The 24012-nt window shown below is 37.2% G+C and overlaps 1 non-coding gene and 1 pseudogene across 1 annotated transcript; one reads left to right on the top strand and one right to left on the bottom strand.

The window, feature by feature from the left end:
* Positions 1 to 3598: 3598 nt before the first annotated feature.
* LOC122702529 lies at positions 3599 to 4482 on the bottom strand (annotated as a pseudogene).
* An 18933-nt stretch (positions 4483 to 23415) lies between these two features.
* Positions 23416 to 23575, top strand: LOC122704197. The gene has a single exon (XR_006343807.1). It is a non-coding gene; the product is annotated as a U1 spliceosomal RNA (small nuclear RNA).
* The last annotated feature ends 437 nt before the right edge of the window (positions 23576 to 24012 follow it).

Below are 24012 nucleotides of genomic sequence, written 5' to 3'. Positions count from 1 at the left end.
TTTGCCCTGCTTCATTCCATACTCCAAGGCCAAATTTGCCTGTTACTCCAGGTGTTTCTTGACTTCCTACTTTTGCATTCCAGCCCCCTATAATGAAAAGGACATCTTTTTTGGGTGTTAGTTCTAAAAGGTCTTGTAGGTCTTCATAGAGCCGTTCATCTTCAGCTTCTTCAGCATTACTGGTTGGGGCATAGGCTTGGACTACCGTGATATTGAATGGTTTGCCTTGGAAATGAACAGAGATCATTCTGTCATTTTTGAGATTGCATCCAAGTACTGCATTTTGGACTCTTTTGTTGACCATGATGGCTACTCCATTTCTTCTAAGGGATTCCTGCCCACAGTAGTAGATATAATGGTCATCTGAGTCAAATTCACCCATTCTAGTCCATTTTAGTTTGCTGATTCCTGAGAATGTCAACATTCACTCTTGCCATCTCCTGTTTGACCACTTCCAATTTGCCTTGATTCTTGGACCTAACATTCCAGGTTCCTATGCAATATTGCTCTTTACAGCATCGGACCTTGCCTCTATCAATCACCAGTCACATCCATAACTGGGTATTGTTTTTGCTTTGGCTTATCTAGAGGTAGGGTCTTTATAGCAGTAATTAACTCTGGATTAGATCAGTATGCTACTGCTGCTAAGTCACTTCAGTCGTGTCTGACTCTGTGCGACCCCATCCCTGGGATTCTCCAGACAAGAACACTGGGGTGGGTTGCCATTTCTTTCTCCAATGCATAAAAGTGAAAAGTGAAAGTGAAGTCGCTCAGTTATGTCCAACTCTTTGCGACCCCATGGACTGCAGCCTACCAGGCTCCTCCGTCCATGGGATTTTCCAGGCAAGAGTACTTGAGTGGGGTGCCATTGCCTTAGTGGGCCTTAATCCTTTATGACTGGTTTCCTTATGAAAAGTGTGATTTCGGATACAGAGGCATACAGAGAAGGAAAATAACATGAATACACAGGGGAAATATCATCTATAAGGAAAGGAATGCCTAAGGCTACCACAAAGTAAAGAAGAGGCATGGAATAGGTTTTTCCCTCGCAGCTCTCTGAGAGCAAAAAACACTGCTGACATTTTGATTTTGAGATCCTAGTCTCTAGGACTATGTGACAGACTTTTGTTGTTTAAGCTACCTAGTTTGTGGTACTCAATTACAATACCCCAAAGAAACTAATAAAAGATATTTGTCTAAGGTCATTGTTGAGATGATGTATTTAGGATCTGGATACTATATAAATCATCCTGGGGAATTACCTACCCAGTGTCATTGTTATTGAGAAACTTAGGAGATGATGATTACTTTAAGAGATTAGTAATACATAGGAATTTTCTGCCCTGGAGTAAATATAAAAAGCAATGACTATTTACTCTCTGCAGGGAGTTTTCTCAGTTGAGAAAAAAGTATAAAATAGGAAAAGAAAAAAAAAAAAAAACTGAAATGATAGGAAGACAGAAATAAGATTATGTAATAGTGAGATTCTCTACAGAATGAATTCTAAGAAAACTTCATATTTCTGTACACTAGTTGACAAATCTTGTGTAATTCTCACTCCTTGAATGTGAGAAAGATTTGTAAATATGAATTTTACTCCCTTAATTATGTTACTTTACTTGGCAAAAATTGGGAAAGGAGTAAGTCAAGGCTGTATACTGTCACACTGCTTATTTAACTTATATGCGGAGTACATCATGCAAAATGCCAAGATGGATGAATCACAAGCTGGAATCAATATTGGTGGCAGAAATATAACAAATCTCAGATACACAGATGATATCACTCTAATGGCAGAAAGTGAAGATGAACTAAAAAGCCTCTTGATGAGAGTAAAAGAGAAGAGTGAAAAAACTGACTTAAAACTCAACATTCAAAAAATGAAGATCATGGCATCTGGTCTCATTACTTCATGGCAAATTTTTTGGGGGGAAAGTGGACACAGTGACAGATTTTATTTCCTTGTGTTCCAAAATCACTGTGGATGGTGACTGCAGCCATAAAATTAAAAGATGCTTGCTCCTTGGAAGAAAATCTATGACAAAACTAGGCAGCATGGGAAAAAACCGAGGCATCACTTTGCAGACAAATGTTCACATAGGCAAAGCTATGATTTTTCAGTAGTCAGGTATGGATGTGAGAGTTGCACATAAAGAAGGCTGAGTGCTGTAGAACTGATGATTTCAAGCTGTGGTGCAGAAGAACACTCTTGAGAGTCCCTTGGGCTGCAAGGAGATCAAACCAGTCCATCCTAAAGGAAATCAATCCTGAATATTCATTGGAAGACTGATGCTAAATCTGAAGCTCCAGTACTTCAGCCACCTGACTCACTGGGGAAAAACTCTGATGCTGGGAAATATAGAAGGCAGGAGGGAGGGCTGACAGAAGATGAGATGGTTGGCTGGCATCACCAACTCAATTGACATGAGTCTGAGCAAACTCAGGGAGATAGTAAAGGACAGGGAAGCCTGGTGTTCTGCAGTCCATGGAGTTGCAAAGAGTCAGACACAATTTAATGACTGAACAACAACAAAAAAGATTTTGGAAATGTAATTAAAATTACATTTGCTTATATTTGCAGCAAAGAATCCACCTGCAATGCAGGAGACCTAGGTTCAATCCCTGGGTCAGGAAGATCCCCTGAATAAGGAAATGGCTACTCACTCCAGTATTCTAGGCTGGAAAATTCCATGGACAGAGGATCCTGGTGGGCCACAGTCCGTGGGGTTGTGAAGAGTTAGACACAACTGAGAGACTAACACTTCACTCTTCACTTTTACAGTTGGAGGATCTTTAAATGTACAACTGGAGGTGGGGGGGAAAGTCTTTTTCTCTTTCGAGGCAAAGAAGGAAAATCACTCCTCAAAACCCAGCAGATCTGACTGTGAGATCTTTAATCCTGTGCAATCTCCTCAGTCTCATTTTTTTTTCTTTTTCTTTTTTTGCAGTGGAGCAAGAAATCAAAATCTAACCCAAGTTACAGAAAAACAAGACAGTGATGGCTATAAAGGGAGTGATCTGAAACAGCAGTCTCTTTTACCTCCCACATCCAATATATGTGCTTCACAGAAGACAAAAATAACAGGTCCACAGAATACAACGGCTAGAATTACAAAAATCCATTCATCCAAGGGTGGGTGAAGGCAGGAAAGACAAGTGAGAGGTTAAATGGTGCAGGGAGAAGAAGTCCTGAAATCAGTCCAGGTGTGGGGCTGGCAGATGCTAGAAAAGAGCTGCAGAAAAACTTGTGGTCCTTTCACTTTTCACTGGTGTTTAAAATCCATGCAGGAAGATTCTGCCTTATCTGCACCAGAGACAAAAATCCTCATTCCTCAGAAAGAAGCGAATGTGCACAGGGCCCTTGGCACAGTGGGTCTTGCCTTTCCTGGTTGGGGAGGTGAACAAGATGAAGAACTGCCATGGAGTCCTTCCGATCCCACCCATCTCCACTGGCTGGCAGATGACTCCAGGGACCAGCAGCAGCTTCATTTTGTAGGAGATGGGTGAGGTGAGGGAGACTTGTCTGCAGAAGTGGAGCTACTGAGGGCAGACTGCAGGTAGACCATCTTATGGAGGACTCTGTTGCTTAAGAAAACCACTAAGGAGAAGAGGTGCAATTGGAAAAGATATGCTTTTCAGAGATCTTTGCTTCATGGGTGCTGATAATGAATAAAGGAAAGAGGATGGGCCAGAGGCATCCATTGAGTGTGTAAGAGAACTTCGTCGCTGTGAGAAAACCAAGGGCAAACTGAATCCAAAGTAGTAAAGCCAATTTCTGTTTGACCATCATTGGTGCATTTTGGTTCCTTTATTGAATCAATGATATTCAAAGCAGTGTAGTGAGTAGAGAAGAGACATATACAGGAGGTCACCCAGCTGACTAGCAAGATGGATGGGAAATAGACTCACAAACATCCTCTGGAGGAGGAAGAGAGCCTGCAGCACAAGGCTGAAGAGCATATCAGCTATTATTCAGCTGATGCTAGGGAATGGGTGAGGCATCCTCTCTGATACCTCAAATGTCAGCTCAGTTACGTCCTGAAACAAAATAGCATTCACAGCTTTGCTAAACACAAACAGGAGTAGTGCCCAAAGAACCTGAAATTTGATGTGAGGAAGAATTCCAACTGCAAACAAACGTCCCCATGTTCTGATAGGCCACCAGTAATTTGGGCCACTACTGACTGAAGCACAGGAACAAACACTTGATAAAACAAGAGGAGAGTGAACCAGAACAATGCCACTATTCCAAGTACAGCACTAAAAAATTCTACTGACAATACATGGTTCACACTCCTGCTTCCTTAGTATACTCTGGACTCTCCTCTGAGCCAGGATCCTGCTTGTTCTTTTTCCACTGTTCCTCTCTCTCTTGCTAAATTCAAGCATCTAGCTTTGAGATGGTATTAATAGAAATCCTCAGATGGAGTCTTTGACTCCCCTGGGAAGGCTCTGCAGAAAGTTTTTGACACTGTCAGCCATCTCTTCACCACCCAAACTATCAACTATACAAGGGAGATAGAAGTGTCTCCACATCTTTTATCACCAAGGAACTAGCAGGTTTGCTGCCATGGTTCCACTGGGCCAGACCCTTCTCCAGCCTTGCCTTTGGCCACCAAACTTCCATTGGACTCCTCAGCACCATTCCGCACTGATACTCTGGCTTCCACTCAGGCCGTTGTCACTTCCACTCAGCATGTCCAGACCACATGAAGCCCCTAAAATTTTTAAAAGAGAAAAAAATTAAGCCAACTGTGGAGAAAAAAGGAATTAAAAATAATCCAAAAGAACACAAAAGACAAAAACTGATGTGACTGACAGAAAAACAACTCGCAGTTAGATAAATATGAATCAAGAGCCTCGATGCCTCCATTCAGGTATACTGTCTAAACACACCAATAAAAGATAAAGATTTTCAGATTGGAAAAAAAATCCACCTATATGTTATTTATAAGAAATCCACTTTAATTATAAAGATATATATGAGTGAAACTGAAATGATGGAAAAATACCAATCTAATTTTTTAAAAAGCTGGAATATTTATATTAATATGGGAAGAAACAGATTTTAACACAAAAAGTACTAGGTCCAGAAGATCGTTATTCAAGGATAAAGAAATTAATTTCCAATGAATATAAAATAACACTAAAAGTGAAAGCAACTAAGAAAAAAATTATCAAAATTGCAAAACTAAAAGAATGCAAAGCAAAATAGACAAATCCATCATGATATATGCAGTTACTTATTAGTGGATATAAAGAGCATTGAAAAGGACCCTCCCCTGTGGGCCTCTGTTCTCAGTAAGGATACAAAGAAGAATCTGAGGTCTCGCCCATGGCAAAAACAAGGTTATTGATGAAACAACTGGAAAAACAGCTCAAGGGAGAGGTGGGCCAAGCCAAGAGAGGCACTGGACCCTGGTTTATTGAAGGAAGAATTATAAAGAACACCTCAGTAGAGAGGTGGACCAAGCGAAGAGTGGCTCTGGTGTCAGAATGATGAGGTATGTGGTTTTTTCAAGACAGAGCTTTGAGATGTTCATCCAGGTGGGCGTGCACTGAGAGTTTTGATTGACAGTCTGCAATGCAGAAGATCCCAGTTTGATGCCTTGGTAGGGAGGATCCGCTGGAGAAGGGATAGGCTACCCACTCCAGTAATCATGGAATTCCCTTGTGGCTGAGTTGGTAAAGAATTCACCTGCAATGCGGGAGACCTGGGTTTAATGTCTGTGCTGGGAAGATCCCCAGGAGAAGGGAAAGGCTACCCACTCTAGTGAGTAGAGAATTCCATGGACTATACAATCCATGGGGTCGCAAAGAGCCGGACACGACTGAGTGACTTTCACTTTTTCTGCAAGTTACATAACCACAGCTCTATTGTGCATGTCTTTTCCATAATTCAATATGTTATAGTCAGATGTATGCATGTATAGAATATTTATGAACCTTTAATTGGCTCCCTGCTGTCTAAGGTCACCTGAGGACACAACTGTGCATCAAGGGTTCATATGTGGAAGTTGGAGAAGCCCCTGTAGTTATTTGTATCCACTGTGCATCTAGGGCGCATGTGTCAGAGTTGGAACCATCTCTATGATTATTTTGTAGCATATCTGTGAGCTCTTCTGGGCCACACTGGGGCATGTCTGGGGTGGGGTTTAGAGATCAGCTTGAATCTTTGTTGGCTAGGCCACCCCTCCTTGCTCATACCCAACTTCCTGCTTAACATTATCTTTCAGTAATTAGTAGAATAACAGAAGAACTAGTACATAAAAAATGAGTGCGATTATATATATATATAAAAGCCCTGAACAACCCTAACAATATATCACTTAACATGTACAGAACACTCCACCCACAGCAGCCAAATATGCATTTTAAAATATGTTCACCTGGAACATTCACAAACAGAACATTTTTCTAAGGCATAAAACAAAGCTTAGCAAATTGAAAAAATTAAATTATATGAAGTGTTTTTCCCCAGATTAAAACAGATTAAACTAAATATTGATAACAGATAAATTTATGGGAAATCTCAAATATTAATATTTTAAGTTAAAACAGCACACTTCTAAATACACCATGGTTCAAAAATAAAATCACAAGAGAAATTAGAATATATTTTGAGTTGGTTGAAAATGAAGACAAAACATATCTTCATTTGGCAAAGTCATTATTATTGCAAAAGTTATAACATTTCAGGCTTATGTTTCAAAGACATGCAGGTCTCAATTCATTGATCTAAGGTCCCACATTAAGAAATTGGAAAAAGAGGAGCAAATTAAACTCAAGGCAAGAATAAGGAAGGGAATAGTAAATATAAGAGCAGAAACTAAAAGCACAATACAGAATATTAATTAACCAAACCTGCTTCTTTGAAAAATAATTAATGAAATTGATAAAACTCTAACCACATTAACCAAGAAAAAAAAAAAAAGCACAGATCATAAATATTAAAAAATAAAATTGAGTCTATCACTACCATGAAAAGAGTAAACAGAATTAATGAATACTAAAAACAACTCTGTGTCTGTAAATTTGATAGTTTATATAAAATAGAAAATTCGCAAAAGACAGAGTATCATATTTCACATTAAAAATAGATACATAAGTACTATATATTAAAGAAATTGAGTTTACACTTAAATTCATGTCAATAAATAAAAATCATAGATTTGATGGAAAACTCTGCATAACCTTACAAAATATTTATAGAGGAAACAATACTTATTCTATAAAAACTATGAACACAGAAAAGAAGGGGACAATTTTCAACTGTCCTTAACAAGGTCAGAACTTCTCAGATAATCACACTAAAGACATTACAGGAAAATAAAAATAGACTAATATCTGTCATAAACACAGATATCTATATTTTAAATTATCAGAATTTCAAAGCAGACAGTATCATGACCAAGTGTAATTTATCTAGGGAATTGAAAGTTCTTTTGTTTATTGTTATTTAAATTTAAATATTTCACTAAATTTGGGAACATTTTGCCTGATATTATTTAAATACAATATTTTATTGACCTATTGTCTCTCTTCTCAGGAATCGAATCAGAGTCTCCTGCATTGCAGGTGGATTCTTTACCAACTGAGCTATCAGGGAAATTTATCTTCTTCTAGGACTTACTATCAATCATAATATATATATACATATATATATGTATATATATACACACACATGTATACATGTATGCATGTATATACATATATATAATATGTATGTATATGTGTAATATATGTTACTAACACAATTGACAGATATTTATATTGTCAGTCTTTTCATAATGCCTCATAAGGATCCCTGAACATTTTAATTTTTCAATTGTTTTTTAATCTCTTTGTTCAGGTAGGATAATTTGTGTTAATCTATCTTCAAGTTCACTAAGTCTCTCTTTACCATTATACTATACAGTATATCATTTTCATTATAGGGGACTGGAATGCAAAAGTAGGAAGTCAGGAAACACCTGAAGTAACAGGCAAATTTGGCCTTGGAGTACAGAATGAAGCAGGGAAAAGGCTAGTAGAGTTCTGCCAAGACAATGCACTGGTCATAGCAAACACCCTCTTGCAACAACACAGGAGAAGACTCTATACCTGGAAATCACCAGATGGTCAACACTGAAATCAGATTGATTAAGTCCTTTGCAGCCAAAGATGTAGAAGCTGTATACAGTCAGCAAAAACAAGACTGGGAGCAGACTGTGATCATGAACTCCTTATCGGCAAATTCAGACTGAAATTGAAGAAAGTGGGGAAAACCACCAGACCCTTCAGGTATGACCTAAAACAAATCCCTTATGACTATACAGTGGAAGTAAGAAATAGGTTTAAGGGACTAGATCTGATAGACAGAGGGCCTGATGAACTATGGATGATGGTTCATGACATTGTACAGGAGACAAGGAGCAAGACCATCCCCAAGAAAAAGAAATGCAAAACAGAAAAATGGCTGTCTGAGGAGGCCTTACAAATAGCTGTAAAAAGAAGAGAAGTGAAAAGCAAAGGAGAAAAAGAAAGATATACCCAATTGAATGCAGAGTTCCAAAGAATAGCCAGGAGAGATAAGAAAGCCTTTTTCAGTGATCAATGCAAAGAAATAGAGGGAAACAATGGAATGGGAAAGACTAGAGATCTCTTCCAGAAAATTAGAGATACCAAGGGAACATTTCTTGCAAACATGGGCTCAATAAAGGACAGAAATGGTATGGACCAGCAGAAACAGAAGATATTAAGAAGAGGTGGCAAGAATACACAGAAGAACTGTACAAAAAAAAATCTTCATGACTCAGATAATCACAATGGTGTGATCAGTCACACTCACCTAGAGCCAGACATCCTGGAATGTGAAGTCAAGTGGGCCTTAGGAAGCATCACTCCACAAAACTAGTGGAGGCAATGGAATTCCAGTTGAGCTACTTCAAATTCTAAAAGATGATACTGTAAAAGTGCTGCACTCAATATGTCAGCAAAGTTGGAAAATTCAGCAGTTGCCACAGGAGTGAAAAAAGGTGAGTTTTCATTCCAATCCCAAAGAAAGGTAATCCCAAAGAATGCTCAAACTACCGCACAATTGCACTCATCTCACAGGCTAGTAAAGTAATGCTCAAAATTCTCCAAGCCAGGCTTCAGCAATATGTGAACCGTGAACTTCCAGATGTTCAATCTGGTTTTAGAAAAGGCAGAGGAACCAAAGATCAAATTGCCAACATCTGCTGGATCATTGAAAAAGCAAAAGATTTCCATAAAAACATCCATTCCTGCTTTATGGACTTTACCAAAGCCGTTGACTGTGTAGATCACAAGAAACCATGGAAAATTCTGAAAGAGATGGGAATACCACACCACCTGGCCTGCCTCTTGAGAAACCTATATGCAGGTCAGGAAGCAACAGTTAGAACTGGAAATGAAACAACAGACTGGTTCCAAATAGGAAAAGGAGTACGTCAAGGCTGTATATTGTCACCCTGCTTATTTAACTTATATGCAGGGTACATCATGAGAAACGCTGGGCTGGAGGAAGCACAAATTGGAATCAAGATTGCCGGGAGAAATATCAATAACATCAGATATGCAGATGACACCACCCTTATGGCAGAAAGTGAAGAAGAACTAAAGAGCTTCTTGATGAAAGTGAAAGAGGAGAGTGAAAAAGTTGGCTTAAAGCTCAATATTCATAAAACTAAGATCGTGGCATCCGGTCCCATCACCTCATGGGAAATAGATGGGGAAAGAGTGGAAACAGTGTCAGACTTTATTTTGGGGGGCTCCAAAATCACTGCAGATGGTGATTGCAGCCATGAAATTAAAAGATGTTTGCTCTTTGGAAGGAAAGTTATGACCAACCTAGATAGCATTTAAAAAAGCAGAGACATTACTTTGCCAACAAAGGTCCATCTAGTCAAGGCTATGGTTTTTCCAGTAGTCATGTATGGATGTTGGATTTGGACTATAAAGAAAGCTGAGTGCAGATTAATTGATGCTTTTGAACTGTGGTGTTGGAGAAGACACTTGAGAATCCCTTGGACTGCAAGGAGATCCAACCCGTCCATCCTAAAGATTAGTCCTGGGTGTTCATTGGAGGAACTGATGTTGAAGCTGAAACTCCAATACTTTGGCCACTGATGGGAAGACCTGCCTCATTTGAAAAGATCCTGATGCTGGGAAAGATTGAGGGCACGAGGAGAAGGGGACAATGGAGGATGAGATTGTTGGATAGCATCACCGACACAATGGACATGGGTTTGGGTGGACTCCGAGAGTTGGTGATGGACAGGGAGACCTGGCGTGCTGCAGTTCATGGGGTCACAAAGAGTCGGACATGACTGAGTGACTGACCTGAACTGTTACAGTATATCCAGTGCATATTTTCACCTCAGATATTGTATGCTAGCTCTAATAGTTAAATATGATTATATGTTATATAATTGGTTTACCAGCTGAGATATTCTTTTATTTATTACAATATTCTCAAGTGTATTACTCTACAGCTTTGAACATATTTTGTGGAAATCTTTAGGATCAACATCATCTTGTGGGAAAGCACCTTTGATCTGGAATTTCTAGCCGTGATAACCTCTTCCTTGCACTCTCCTAAAAGCACATCCTTTGACTTCTACAGTTTTATGTTCAATGATAATGAATGATGTATGAAGGGTATCTCAACAATAATATGTTGTGAACAGGTATATATTATATATGTGTACTATTCTCAAAGTTTATACTAACTGGAGCTTGAGGCATTGTTTTACCTGTTCTCATATAGTTTTCAAGCATCATGAGATCAAGAAAGTTCCCAAGATTCTGTGAACAAAATTTTAAGATTAATCTAGCATGCCTAGAAAGCTGTGGCTAATAAAGGGACACTGGTAGTTTTAACACAATCTATATCACCATTTGCAGATAATCCTTCACTCTTCTGAGTAAAACTGATGCCTGTCTGGTTCCCTAAAATTAGTTTCAATGGAAATGCCCTTCTTCCCATTTCTTATTCATAATGTCAGCTACTTTTATAACAGCTGCATTTGGAATATATTCATCTTGTCATAAAAAGCAAATCTACCACCGATTGCTGAATGTAAGACAGCAAGGGGGTTTGATGGTATTCATAGACCATATCACACTTCTTTTGAGATGTCTTTGCCATCAGAAAATAATGTGAATAGTTTGAAAAGGTTCACTGACAAACCTGTAGCTTGCTACTGAAATGTAGTTTATCTCTGCACTCATATTGATTTTCATAAAGAGCTGAAATTTGAAATATACTTAATATTTGAATTTTGTACCTCTGTAAAAGCTATAAATATGTTACTCAAAAACTTTAAAAGTATTAACTGGCATTCTGAAAAGGTGTTATCATAAATTGTAAGTATGGTTTTGAAAACAGTTCAGGAGAATTATATTTAAATATGCTTTTTCTAAGTGTACTATTTTTACAGTGAGAATAATTAATAAAGATAATATGAAATAAAGTTTCAGTTTTTAACTTACTTAAAAGGCAGTTTTCAGTTCATCAAAGTAATAGACAAGGAGTAAGTTTATAGAATTGATGTCTTAGATGTATTTCCACAAATATGATGATAATTATAAACAAAGTAATCTTTTTTAAAAAACCTTGCTTATTTTACCCATCAGGTAAATGGCTAAAAGAGGATAATATATAAAAATTTAAATAAAAGTAAAATATTGATATATTTATGGTGGCAAATATGGAAGTCCTTTAAAATAATATGTGGCTTTTCTGTGGATTATCTTTTCCTATGAACATTCTAAGGTGTGAAGAGCTTGCATTGAAGAGGAAAACTTAAAATTTTACATAACCTCCTGTTCATTCTGCCTCTGTAATTCAGCTTGCTCCTTACAAAGTCTGGATCATGTAGATCACGTAGTTTCAGAAAGTGGGGACTTACAATACTAGGAACTGGAGCTTGTCTCACTCACCTTTGTCCTGCTCTTTGCAATTGCCCAGCCCCTGCAAACCTGTTTAATCATGCTTGTCCCTGTAAAGGTCAGGCAGCCCCCTCCCTGTCTTGACTGCTGTTCCCACACCCTCGAACCCCTTAGTTTAAACCAGCCTATTAGCAGCTGGTGTTGCCCACTATAGTCGGTCTATAAAAACTCTGTACCTGATTGTTCAGGGTTCAGAGCTTGGAGTGTTAACTCCTTTGGGCCCGCCAGCGTAATAAACCTGAGTTCTCCAACTCTTCAGGTGCGGTGCTTGGTTTCTCGATTACTGATTTCTGCAGCAGTATTTTATAGGGTTTTTTTCTACACATAGTATAGCATAAATTTATTTTAATAAAATATCTTTTTATATATAGTTCAAAATATTAACAGATCTCCCATCCTGGGTTCCAATCATCTATTGTGCATTTCTTAAAACATAAAAAATTGCAAAGCAACATAAAATAATTAAGGTAGACTTAGAAGAAATAAGAATTGTTATTTTGTTTCACAAATCAAAACAAATCTCTTTACTTTTTGGAGTCTTTAGAAGCATCAGTGTATTATGTCAAATGGGAAAAATTTTAGAGGGATTTTAAAGAAAGGGGTCATATTTGACACATTAGAACATTTGTAACAGCAAATGGCTAGTAAATATCCAAGAAAATCATCAAGAAAAATAAGTCCAAAATTTGACTGTGGAGCAAATAAGGCTGTTTGCCTTGCTAAGTCGCTTCAGTCGTGTCTGACTCTGTGCGACCCCATAGACGGCAGCCCACTAGGCTCCTCCATCCCTGGTATTCTCCAGGCAAGAACACTGGAGTGGGATACCATTGCCTTCTCTAATAAGGCTGTTTACTACTATAAAACTCTTTAGTTGTTACTTAGAGCTTAGCTAGATTGACTCTTAGCCACCTTTCATCACTGTCACAAGTCTGAAGCTTCAGGTGACTTTTCTAATTCTTTTATGAGATTACTGTTACTTTTATAAGCTTTTCAAGTTTTAGTCTCAATTTCTTATATTTTCTGATTCCCAAAACAGTATGATAAACATAATCTAAAAGGCACAAAATCATTAAACCTTAAGCTTCCTGAACTCTGCGTGTCAAAGTGGTGTTTACTATCACTAGAAGATATTTCAGTACTTTTGTAATCTATTTTAAACCACATGGATATCACCAGATGGTCAATACTGAAATCAGATTGATTGCATTCTTTATAGCCAAAGATGGAGAAGCTCTGTACATTCAGAAAAAGCAAGACCTGAAGCTGACGGTGGCTCAGATCATCAGCTCTTCATTGGATAATTCATGCTTAAAATGAAACTGGTAGGGAAAAACACTAGGCTGTTCAGGTATGAACTAAATCAAATCCCTTATGATTATACAGAAGAGGTGACACATAGATTCAAGGGGTTAGATCTGGTACAGACCTGAAGAATTATGGACAGATGTTTGTAACATTATCCAGGAGGTGGTGATCAAAATCCCAAGGCAAAAGAAATGCCAGAAGGAGAAACGGTTGTCTGAGGAGGCCTTACAAATAGCTGAGAAAAGAAGAGAAGCGAAAAACAAGGGAGAAAGGGAAAGATATACTCAGTTGAATGCAGAATTCTGGAGAGATAAGAAAGCCTTAAGTGAGCAATGTAAAGAAATAGAGGAAAACAATAGAATAGTGTATTGCCGATCCTGTTTTTGACCCCAGCTGTTTTGCTGTATCTCACTGTCCACACTATTTGCTGAATCCAGGGTAGGCAAGGTGCAAGCTAAGAGGCCTGAAGAAGACCTAACGCCAGGAGCGTTAGGAACTGCAGACATATCTATTCTCCTCTGGCTGGCAACAGCTGGAGCAGCAGACATAACAAAACACAACATAACTACACAACCTCTCTCCTGGATGACACAGTAGCCACAGCAATATTTCCTCCTGGCTGACGAAATAGCTGTAGCAGCATTCACACTATATTCTCTCCTCTCATGGCTGACCCAACAGACACAGCCGTGACACAGCGGTAATTCCCCTCACTTTATTGGTGAAGTTCATACATATGGACAGCACAAAGTAACTCGTGACCAAGCGAGTACCTCGTGACACACATGTGCAGTGCTATAAATGACCTCAGCTGTTACATGATCATTATTTATAAAACATGTGGCAACAGAGCCTGAACATGCCATCTTGGCTAATTTACTCTCTCCCCATGAATAGGAAAGATGAGAGGTATATTCGAGAAAATTGGAGATACCAAGGGAACATTGCATGCCGAGATAGGCACAATAAATGAAAGAAATGGCAAGGACATAACAGAAGAAGAAGAGATTAAGAAACTGTGGCAAGAGTATACAAAAGAAGTATAAAAAAGTTATTAAAGACCCAGATAACCATGATGGTATGGTCACTCACCTGGAGCCAAATATCTTGGAGCATAAAGTAAAATGGGCCTTAGAAAGTATTACTATGAATGAGTGGAGGTGATGGAATGCCAGCTAAGCTATTTAAAATCCTAAAAATGATGCCATATATATGCTGCACTCAATATACCAGCAAATTTCCAAAACTCAGCAGTGGCCACAGAACTGGAAAGGGTCAATTTTCATTTCAATCCCAAAGAAAGGGAATGCCAAATAGTGTTAAAACTACCATAGAGCTGTGCTCACTTCACATGCTAGCAAGATAATACTGAAAGTCCTTCAAGCTAGGCTTCAGCATTACACAAACTGAGAACTTCCAGGAGAGAAAGCTGAATTTAGGAAAGGCAGAGGAGCCATAGATCAAATTTCCAACATCTGTTGCATCACAGAAAAAGCAAGAAAATTCCAGAAAAATATTTACTTCTGCTTCACTGACTATGCCAAAGCTTTGACTGTGTGGATAACAACAAACTGTGGAATATTCTGAAAGAGATGGAGAGGTCTGATCCCCTTACCTGCCTCTGGAGAAACTTGTACATGGGGCAAGAAGCAGCAGTTAGAACTGTACATGGAACAACTGACTCATTCAAAATTGGGGAAGGAGCATGTCAAGGCTGTGTATTGTCACCCTGCTTATTTAACTTCTATGCAGAGTACATCATGAGAAATGCCAGACTGGATGACTCACAAGCTAGAATCAAGATTACTAGTAGAAATACCAAAAACCTCAGATATGCAGAAAATACCACTCTAATGGCAGAAAGCGAAGAGGAACTAAAGAGTCTCTTGATGAGAGTGAAAGAAGAGAGCTAAAAAGTTGGCTCAAACTGAACATTTAAAAACTAAATCATGGCATCTGATCCTATCAATTCATGGCAAATAGATGTAGAAAAAGTGGAAACAGTAACAGATTTTATTTTCTTGGGCTTCAAAATCACTGCAAACAGTGACTGCAGCTACAGAATTAAAAGACATTTACTCTCTGGAAGAAAATTTATGACAACTCTAGACAGCATAGTAAAAAGTAGAGACATCACTTTGCTGACAAAGGTACATATAATTAAAGCTATGGTTTTTCCAGTAGTCATCTAAGGATGTGAGAGTTGGACCATAAAGAAGGCTGAGGACCGAAGAGTTGAGGCTTTCAAATTGTAAGAAAACTGCTGAAGAAAACTCTTGAGAGTCCCTTGGACATCTAGGAGAGCAAACTAGTGAATCCTAAATGAAATCAACCCTGAATATTCACTGGAAGGACTACTTCTGAAACTGAAGCTCCAATAATTTGTCCACCTGATGCAAAGAGCCAACTCATAGGAAAAGACTCTCATGCTGAGAAAGACTGAGGGCAGGAGGAAAAGGGGGTGACAGAAGATGAGATGGTTGGATGGTATCACCAACTCAAGGGATATGAGTTTGAGTAAATTCTGGGAGATATTGAAGGACAGAGAATGGTTGCGTGCTACAGTCAATGAGGTTGCAAAGAGTCGGACATGACTTAGCAACTGAACAACAACACAATCCATTTTAACTTAGATCATAATAAGGAAGTGACTCTTTGCAAATATCTCTTTTATTAACCCATTTGACTCTGTCTTAGCCATCACCACCATAATATGAGATACCATACACTCTATATTTATTTAATGAAATAGCAATCTAAACTGTCTCCATCTATCTACACAAATATTTTCACAATCTTTGGGTCATCACTTCTTTGACAAAAAGTTATTTTTGAACAACTTCTCAATATATGTGTTTTGATTGATTATTTTTAAAAGTATCAATCAGTTCAGTTGCTCAGTTGAGTCCGACTCTTTGCAACCCCATGGACTGCAGCACTCTAGGCTTCCCTCTCCATCACCAACTCCTGGAGCTTGCTCAAACTCATGTCCATCAGGTCAGTGATGCTATCCAACCATTTCATCTTCTGTTGTCCCCTTCTCCTGCCTTCAATCTTTCCCAGCACCAGGACTTTTCTAACGAGTCAGTTCTTTGCATCAGGTGACCAAAGTATTGGAGTTTCAGCTTCAGCATTAATTCTTCCAAAGAATATTCAGTTTAAAAGGATAAGATTGTTTAAATAGATTTTTTTTTCTTTCCTTCTAATATACAGCTTCATACATCTCTTTGTAGGTTACTGCTACACAGAGGACTCCGCTGTTAGCTGAATATATTTTAGAAATAGTCATGTTGTTTACTTAGTTAAAATTTGTTAACACAATCCTTTCTGAGAGTAAATACTTGAGTCCTTAACTATAAAGCCCTGCATTATTTGATCTGGTCCAAACTCTTCAGCATTCTCTTTTATCATTCTCTGTTGCTCAGTGCATTCTACTAGTGGCTTGGGTTCACTTTCTTGGCCTGCTCATGTTGTCATCCAGCACAAGGGCTTCATTCATTTTACATGACGAAATCACATTATTTTGCAGACTGTAGAATGGATTGAGAAGAAGCTTTAGTGGAGACCAGGAGACTGTTTAGGGGATGTTATCATAATGGTAGAGAGAAATGCTTCTGCCTTGAGCTGTAGTAATTGAGGTGAATGTAGAGATGGTAGATTTGGGAAATGTTTAGAAAATGCAGGTGTCAGAACTAGGTAGTTAGTTTAATGTGGGCAATGAAGTGACTGCTGGTTTAGAATAATTTTCTAGTTTGGGGCTTAAGCATTTTACTTAGGGAACCTAGAAGAAAAAACAGATTTGGAGGGGAAAAATCATGATTAATTTTAGACATCCTGGTTTTAAGATTTAGGGCCATAATTAGTTGTGTGTCAAAAGTAAGTCAAATGCTGGTTTATATATATATATATATATATATATATATATATATATTTTTTTTTTTTTTTTAAGTAATTAGTAGGTAAAAGACCTTGATGCTAGGAAAGATTGAAGGCAAAAGGAGAAGTGAGCAGCAGAAGATGAGATGGTTAGATAATATCACCAACTCAATGGACATTAATTTGAGCAAACTCTGGGCCATAGTGGAGGATAGAGGAGCCTGGCGTGCTACAGTCCATGGTATCACGAAGAGTCAGACATGACTGAGTGAATAAATAAATAAATATATATATATATAATTTTAAATATTTATATACTTATATAAAGTATATAATGAAATATATTATTTAATTTTTAAATTTCTTTTTGTCCCAGAAACTTGATATGTTAACAGCATAATGAGCCATAGCAAAGTTGTCCTTTATAATATTCCTCACTCTTAAACATAAACTGAAAAAGCAACTTAACAACAACAGGTCAGATATCTTAGCAGATTTGCAACATCCTTAGCCTGACTCTCCCTAAAGGTAAAATTTGAAATACATAGATAAAAGAATGTACATCCTTTATTTTGAGCAACCTTCTTTAACATCGTCTGTCTTTCCTGAAGCTTTCCAAGATGTGGGTGGCTGAAATTGCAGATTATGATCTTTGTCAAAATCTAGAGTGCAACTATTCGAGGCTTATGATTAACGGACTAGTCATATAACTTAGTGGTAAATAGAAAGCAAGGAGACGCAGGCTTACTCTTGTACAAATTCAGGAGGCTAATCAGTAAGAAATGACTGACCAACATGATTCAGTGCAGAATTAAATCCAAGCAGCATCTGTGGACAGCGTCATCTTCAGAAATAATTATGGATGATTAGGAGTGCAAAAATTTATGTCGTAAGATTTACCCATGCTAATTATAGTCTAGAGTTTTTTTTTTTTTTTTAACAGCAGATATTCTCAATTGCTCACCAAGGGTACTCAAGTCATGCAATTACCTACCAAAAGTAAGTAGATACTAGTACTTCATCTAACTAGGCTTATGATTTAAGCTGTTTTAGAGTTGTAGCATTTAAGTTGATAACTTCTGCTTGTCAAAAATGTTAATGTTATTATTGTCATCTATTTGGAGTTCCTTAGATAGTTAGGCCAGTTACCAACTGGAGTCAATTTTGTATGTAATGAAAAAATTATGTCATAAGCTTGGAGAAAATGAGTTTATTCTTAGTGACAGGCTGGCATGCATCCAGTTCATCCCAAATAAATTTTGAGAAATAAAACTAAATATTATGCAAAATCTATTTGAGATGAACTGGGATCTTCCCAACCCAGGGATCGAACAAATTCTCCTGAATTGCAAGCAAATTCATTACCATCTGATCCACCAGGGGAGCCCAATAAAAGTAAAAATTAAACAAAGAGGGGTTTATGAAATGTACAGTCTTTAATACCACTTAACATTATTATCTGACTTGCCAAGACACTATACTTGTATACATTGCACTCAGGTGATGCTAAAATACATGTCTTCTTAAACCACCATTAACCAGCATCACAGAAATGATTCATAGACTTTAGACATACCAGTTTTATTTCATGAAGTTATAATGTGTAAAATTCAATAAAAATTTCAAAAATATTACATTTTTTATGACATACATCATGGTGAAAGAGAAAGTAACAGGATTTAATAATGAAATACCCATGCTGAAAGGCTACTAACTCTTCATGGCTTCATAAGCTTCAGCACGTTAAATTATATTTATTGAACAGCTATATGTTTCAAGCATCTGGAAGAGATTCATGACAAGGAATCAATCAAAATCCCATGTAATTTTATTACTGTTTTCAACAAACAACTCATTTGGACAAGACATTGCATTCATTCATTCATTCATTCATTCTACAAATAGCTATTGAACTTCTCATTTGTTCCAGTGACTAGGCTGGGTGAAGATCTGGGGATACAGCAGTTAAAAAATGGTTGTTTTTTTTTTTTTTTTTTTTTTTTAGCTCTAATAGATCTCTAAAGCTCATGATTTGTTGAGCATTTTTTATGTGGCTGGTATTGTGTTAAATGTATTACATAAATTACTTTACAATTCTCTCAGTAAATTTTTGAACAGATACTATGAGTAAGTGATAGTCACTCAGTCATGTCCAACTCTTTGTGACCCCATGGACTGTAGCCTGCCAAGCTCATTTGTCCATGGATTTCTCCAGACAAGAATACTGCAGTGGGTTTCCATTTCTTCTCCAGGACAGATACTGTGTTCTATGCATAATTTTCTTGGTTGGCCTATGGAGGTGCAGAGAATTTAAATACAATTTGCCCAAATTCATGTAACTAGCAAGTGTCAGGACTGGGATTTACACCTGAGTAGTTAGGCTTCAGAGTGTTCACATTTTGTCAGCTGCTGAATATGATTTGAGGGCAAATGAAATAGAGCTTGCAACTTTGAAATATTCTCCTAAAATACTTTTGTGGGGAAATAACATAACAATATATTCTAGATTTTGAGAAAGAAGATTTAAGGTTGTACCTCTGTATCTGGCAGTTTTAAGCACTGCAACTTTAAGGGTATTGTTAATCTTTGGGAGTTTTAATCCCATTTCCTATTAAAATTTTATAGCATCAATAAAGTAATGCATTGTGACATTGGGTTCCAAATATATGCCAAATTAATTCTAATTTGATGTTCTCACGAGGAACTGGGTTCTAATTAGTGTCTCCTTGAGAAAACCTATATTAAAAAGGGGTCTGCAAAAGAATGGACACTTGGATGAAGGAAAAAAAAAAAACACTAAAAGAGGAAATTAAAAGCTACTTAAAAGAAACTTCTTATTTTGCTTAAGGATGGACCTGAAAATGATGGATAAATAGTTCAGGCCATTCTGTTTCAGATGTCTGAAAAACTCAAATTTTAATTGAATCACTCTTCAGACCAACTGGGGTCTGATATCTGGATTTTTCTCCTGGGATATATTTCTTTTTTTTTTTTTTTTAAGCAGATTTCTGATTGAGATTATGCAATATCAGTTTTCTATGAAGTTCAGAGATCAGTAACATAGCTCAAAGCAACTTTCACCCTACAGGACCAAATTAAAGATAAAAAGGGATGAAGGGAGAAATGCTCATTGAAATATAAATATTTCATCTTTATTAACTCTTAAAGCAGGTAAGATGGAGTTTTTAAAAAGGTGAATTGTGTTATGTAAAATCTTGATTTTTCTGATGTGATTGTTTTCCCTACCGTTGGTGACTTCTGAAGTTAAAAGAAAAAGGTCTACACTGGAAAATTTGTCACTTATGTTCTGAATCTTAACTGAGATGAATCAGTTTGGGATAACTTTTTAATTATTTTATTGCAGTTAGGATTATCTCATATGGGAAAGCTTCTTCAAGAAAATATCTTTGAATAATTAAGTTTGCAGAAACATACTGGAAATGTTTACAGGAAACAATAAAGCACTAATATACATTCCCAGTGCTCTAATCCTTTATCTGCCTCCAATTGCTTATTCTCTCTTTTTATTACTAAAATTCTATTGAAGACATGACAATAACTGCAACAAAAACACAAATGCTCTCAATGCTAAACTAAAGCTGATAATCAACATAATTTGAAACATTGGAATGATGCTCTAATAAAGGCACCTGTTTCAAAGAAAGAAAAACAAAACAAATGTGTGTTTTATCTCAGAAGCTGCCCAGAAGTCTGCTCTTGAAACTATCACCATACTGCAAGGATACTGTAAATCACATTTTCCATTGGCAGACTCAGAAACCAGGGTTCTGTAGCTCTAGAAAATGAAACAGTTGTTTATGTGTGAGCCAGGTGGAAGGTTGATGCCCCTTCTTCCTTCTGCTGTCCTCTGTTCATTAGATACTCCATTTTCTGAAAGCAATTTGGCAGGGAATGACCAAGGAGGTGCTGAGTTTAAAGTTTTCCTTTTGAGATGCAGCTCTTAGAAATATTAGACTTTACTATAGGAAAAGGGAGTGAGAATCCATATCATTTAATGTATAGAAATGCAGTTTTCCAGGTAGTGTAAATTTGTTTAGAACCCTCTTTTCAAACTTTTTGATCATTCCATTTCTAAAAAGTGATTATCCATCTTTCTTATTGTTGTATTTATTTACAAATTTTATATATATGACTTAATTGTGATGCTATTTATGTTATAAAGCATGAACAATATGTGACTACAAGAACTAAACAAAGTTTTAAAAATATCTATTATAATGACTAATGGTATAATTGGTTTTTGTTGTCGTTGCTGTAGCTGTTTGTTTATTTAGTCGCTAAGTCTGTCTGACTCTTTTGCAGCCCAATGGACTGTAACCCACCAGGCTCCTCTGCCCATGAGATTTCCCAGGAGGCATGAATAGCCATTTCCTACTCCAAGGGAACTTCCTGACCCAGGGATTGAGCCCATGTCTCATGCACTAGCAGGTGAATTCTTTACCACTGAGCCACCAGGGAAGCCCACTGGCATAATGCTGTTCAATAATTTTAGTGAGAGAAATTTGATTACATTTATTTTGTAATTTGAAAATATTGATTAGATGCTTTGTGATGCAATAGCTCCTATGTGTGGTTTTAAGTTAAATTAATTTCTCTATGTGACTTTATTATCTGTCATTACTGAAAATGATAGCCCATAAAGGGCTATAGATCTAAATGAAAATAAGACTTCAGTGGTACTACTGTCAACTACAAATTGGTACTTCCCATCTTCCTCTACAAGAATTAATTCATGTGCTGTGGCAGTTACTGACCTTCAATACCACCTGAAAGGAGTTCAGGGTGGAGAGGAGAAATGAAGCAGTCTGTGCTCAGGGGGAAACTGGCAGGACAGGATTTCAGATAGATATTTTCAGGAGCTAATTTTATGAGCTCAGTTCTTATACCTCTTATATCTCATAATATCTAAAAGCACTAAAATTCTTTATGGTGACAACTGCTTCTCGTGACTAGCAGAAACCTTCTAGAAAAATACGTGCTTGATTGCATGTATTCCTCCTTCATGAAAATCACATATATGCTGGCCTTCTCCCCTGCCTCTTCGGAGCAGTTTCTCAGAGCTAACTGAGGTGCTGTCTCCTGGGCTGCAGTCCTCATTTTGCCCTAAATAAAGCTGAATTCTCAACTCTAACTTTGTGCTTTTTTTTTTTTTTTAATAAGTTGATACTACTTCATACATTTATTTTATATTCTTTTCTACTTATAATGCAAAATTTTATTTAAAAATTTGTTTGGAAAATTTCTGTGATGATGAGAAAGAAGCTTTTAGTGATATAAATAAATAAAGAGAGAAATGGAATAGATCTCTGTTTCTTCAGCTGCAAAGATCATAATCAATCTGATTTCAGTATTGACCTGCTTGTGATGTCCATGTGTAGAGTAACCACTTGGATTGCTGGAAAAGGGTGTTTGCTATGACTAGCATATTCTCCTGACAAAACAATTAGCCCTTTCCCCATTTCATTTTGTACTCCAAGGTAAAACTTGCCTATTATTCTGGATATCTCTTGACTTCCTACTTTTGCATTCCAGTCTCCTATAATGAAAAGGATATCTTTTTTTTTTTTTTTTCTTTTTTTGGTATTGTACATCTTCATAGAATCAGTCAACTTCATCTTTTTCAGAATCAGTGGTTGGGACATAGACTTGGATTACTGTGATGTTGAATGATTTGTCTTGGAAATGAACTGAGATCATTTTTGAGGTTGCACCCAAGTACCGTGTTATGGCTCTTTTGTTGACTATGAGGGCTGCTCCAATTCTTCAAAGGGAGTGTTGCCCACAGTAGTAGATATAATGGTCACCTGTTTGTAAAGCCTCCTTGGCCAATCATTTTCCTTTTTGCATTTCTTTTTCTTTGTGAACTAAAATGAACTAAAATTTATTTTTCTTGGTGAATTAAAATGGACAGTTATGGGCCAGTTTAATTCAGATGACCATCTTTGGAAAGGACCGTGATACTGGGAAAGATTGAAAGCACAAGAAGAAGGAAACAGAGGATAAGATGGTTAGATAGCGTGATCTACTCAGTAGACATGAATTTTAGAAAACTCTGGGGTATAGTGGAGGACAGAGAAGCCTAGCATGCTGCAGTCCATGGCATCTCAAAGAGTCAGACATGACTTAGTGCCAAACAACAAGAACAATAATGAGGCTGGGTAGAACTCATGTCAGGAGTAGAAATGTCAGTCTGGTCTTTTCCCCTCCGTTCTCTGTTACTTGTAAGATCAATACCCTCATCAGTCAATATTGACTTTGATACTTGCTGGCAGGGGAGATATCATCAAGAAGGTGGTATTCTCTTGGTGAGACTTATCCCTTGCACTACAGAATTGCTAACCTCTACAATTTTAACAAACATGGTAAACACAACTGCATTTCTTCTGTTAGCAGGAGACTGTGTTTGCACTTTCACTCAGTAATGAGAAAAGTCTGAAAGACACCCCTCAGTTTTGTAACATTTGGTCTTAAAAAATAGTTGACATAATCTGTAAATTCTTTTGATCATGCATACATTCCTCTATGAGTCTCATTATTAAACCCCTTTAGTGGCAAGAGACTTCCATTCAGCACATTTTCCCCTTGTATTCCTTCCCTAATTGGAGTTCTCCTGATGCTTGTGGTTGGCAGGGTCACAATCCTCTGTCAAATATTAAGATCTTCATTTTCCAACTTTTTAAACATGAAGTAAATATATAATTTAAAATTATCTTTAGAAACTTCAGTGGTTTATCCTGCATACCTCCTCTAGTGAGTACACACACTCTATTTCTAGAAAAATGATTTAGAATGTGAGTAGTCCAGGTAGGAAAGGTAATCTAAGATGCGGCCTTTTGGCAGTAGAAAGAAGATATT

Source organism: Cervus elaphus, chromosome 11 (genome assembly GCF_910594005.1).
Source record: "Cervus elaphus chromosome 11, mCerEla1.1, whole genome shotgun sequence".
Classification (NCBI taxonomy): domain Eukaryota; kingdom Metazoa; phylum Chordata; class Mammalia; order Artiodactyla; family Cervidae; genus Cervus; species Cervus elaphus.
Note: the sequence above shows the minus strand (reverse complement) of the source record. Positions and strands in the feature narration are given on the sequence as shown.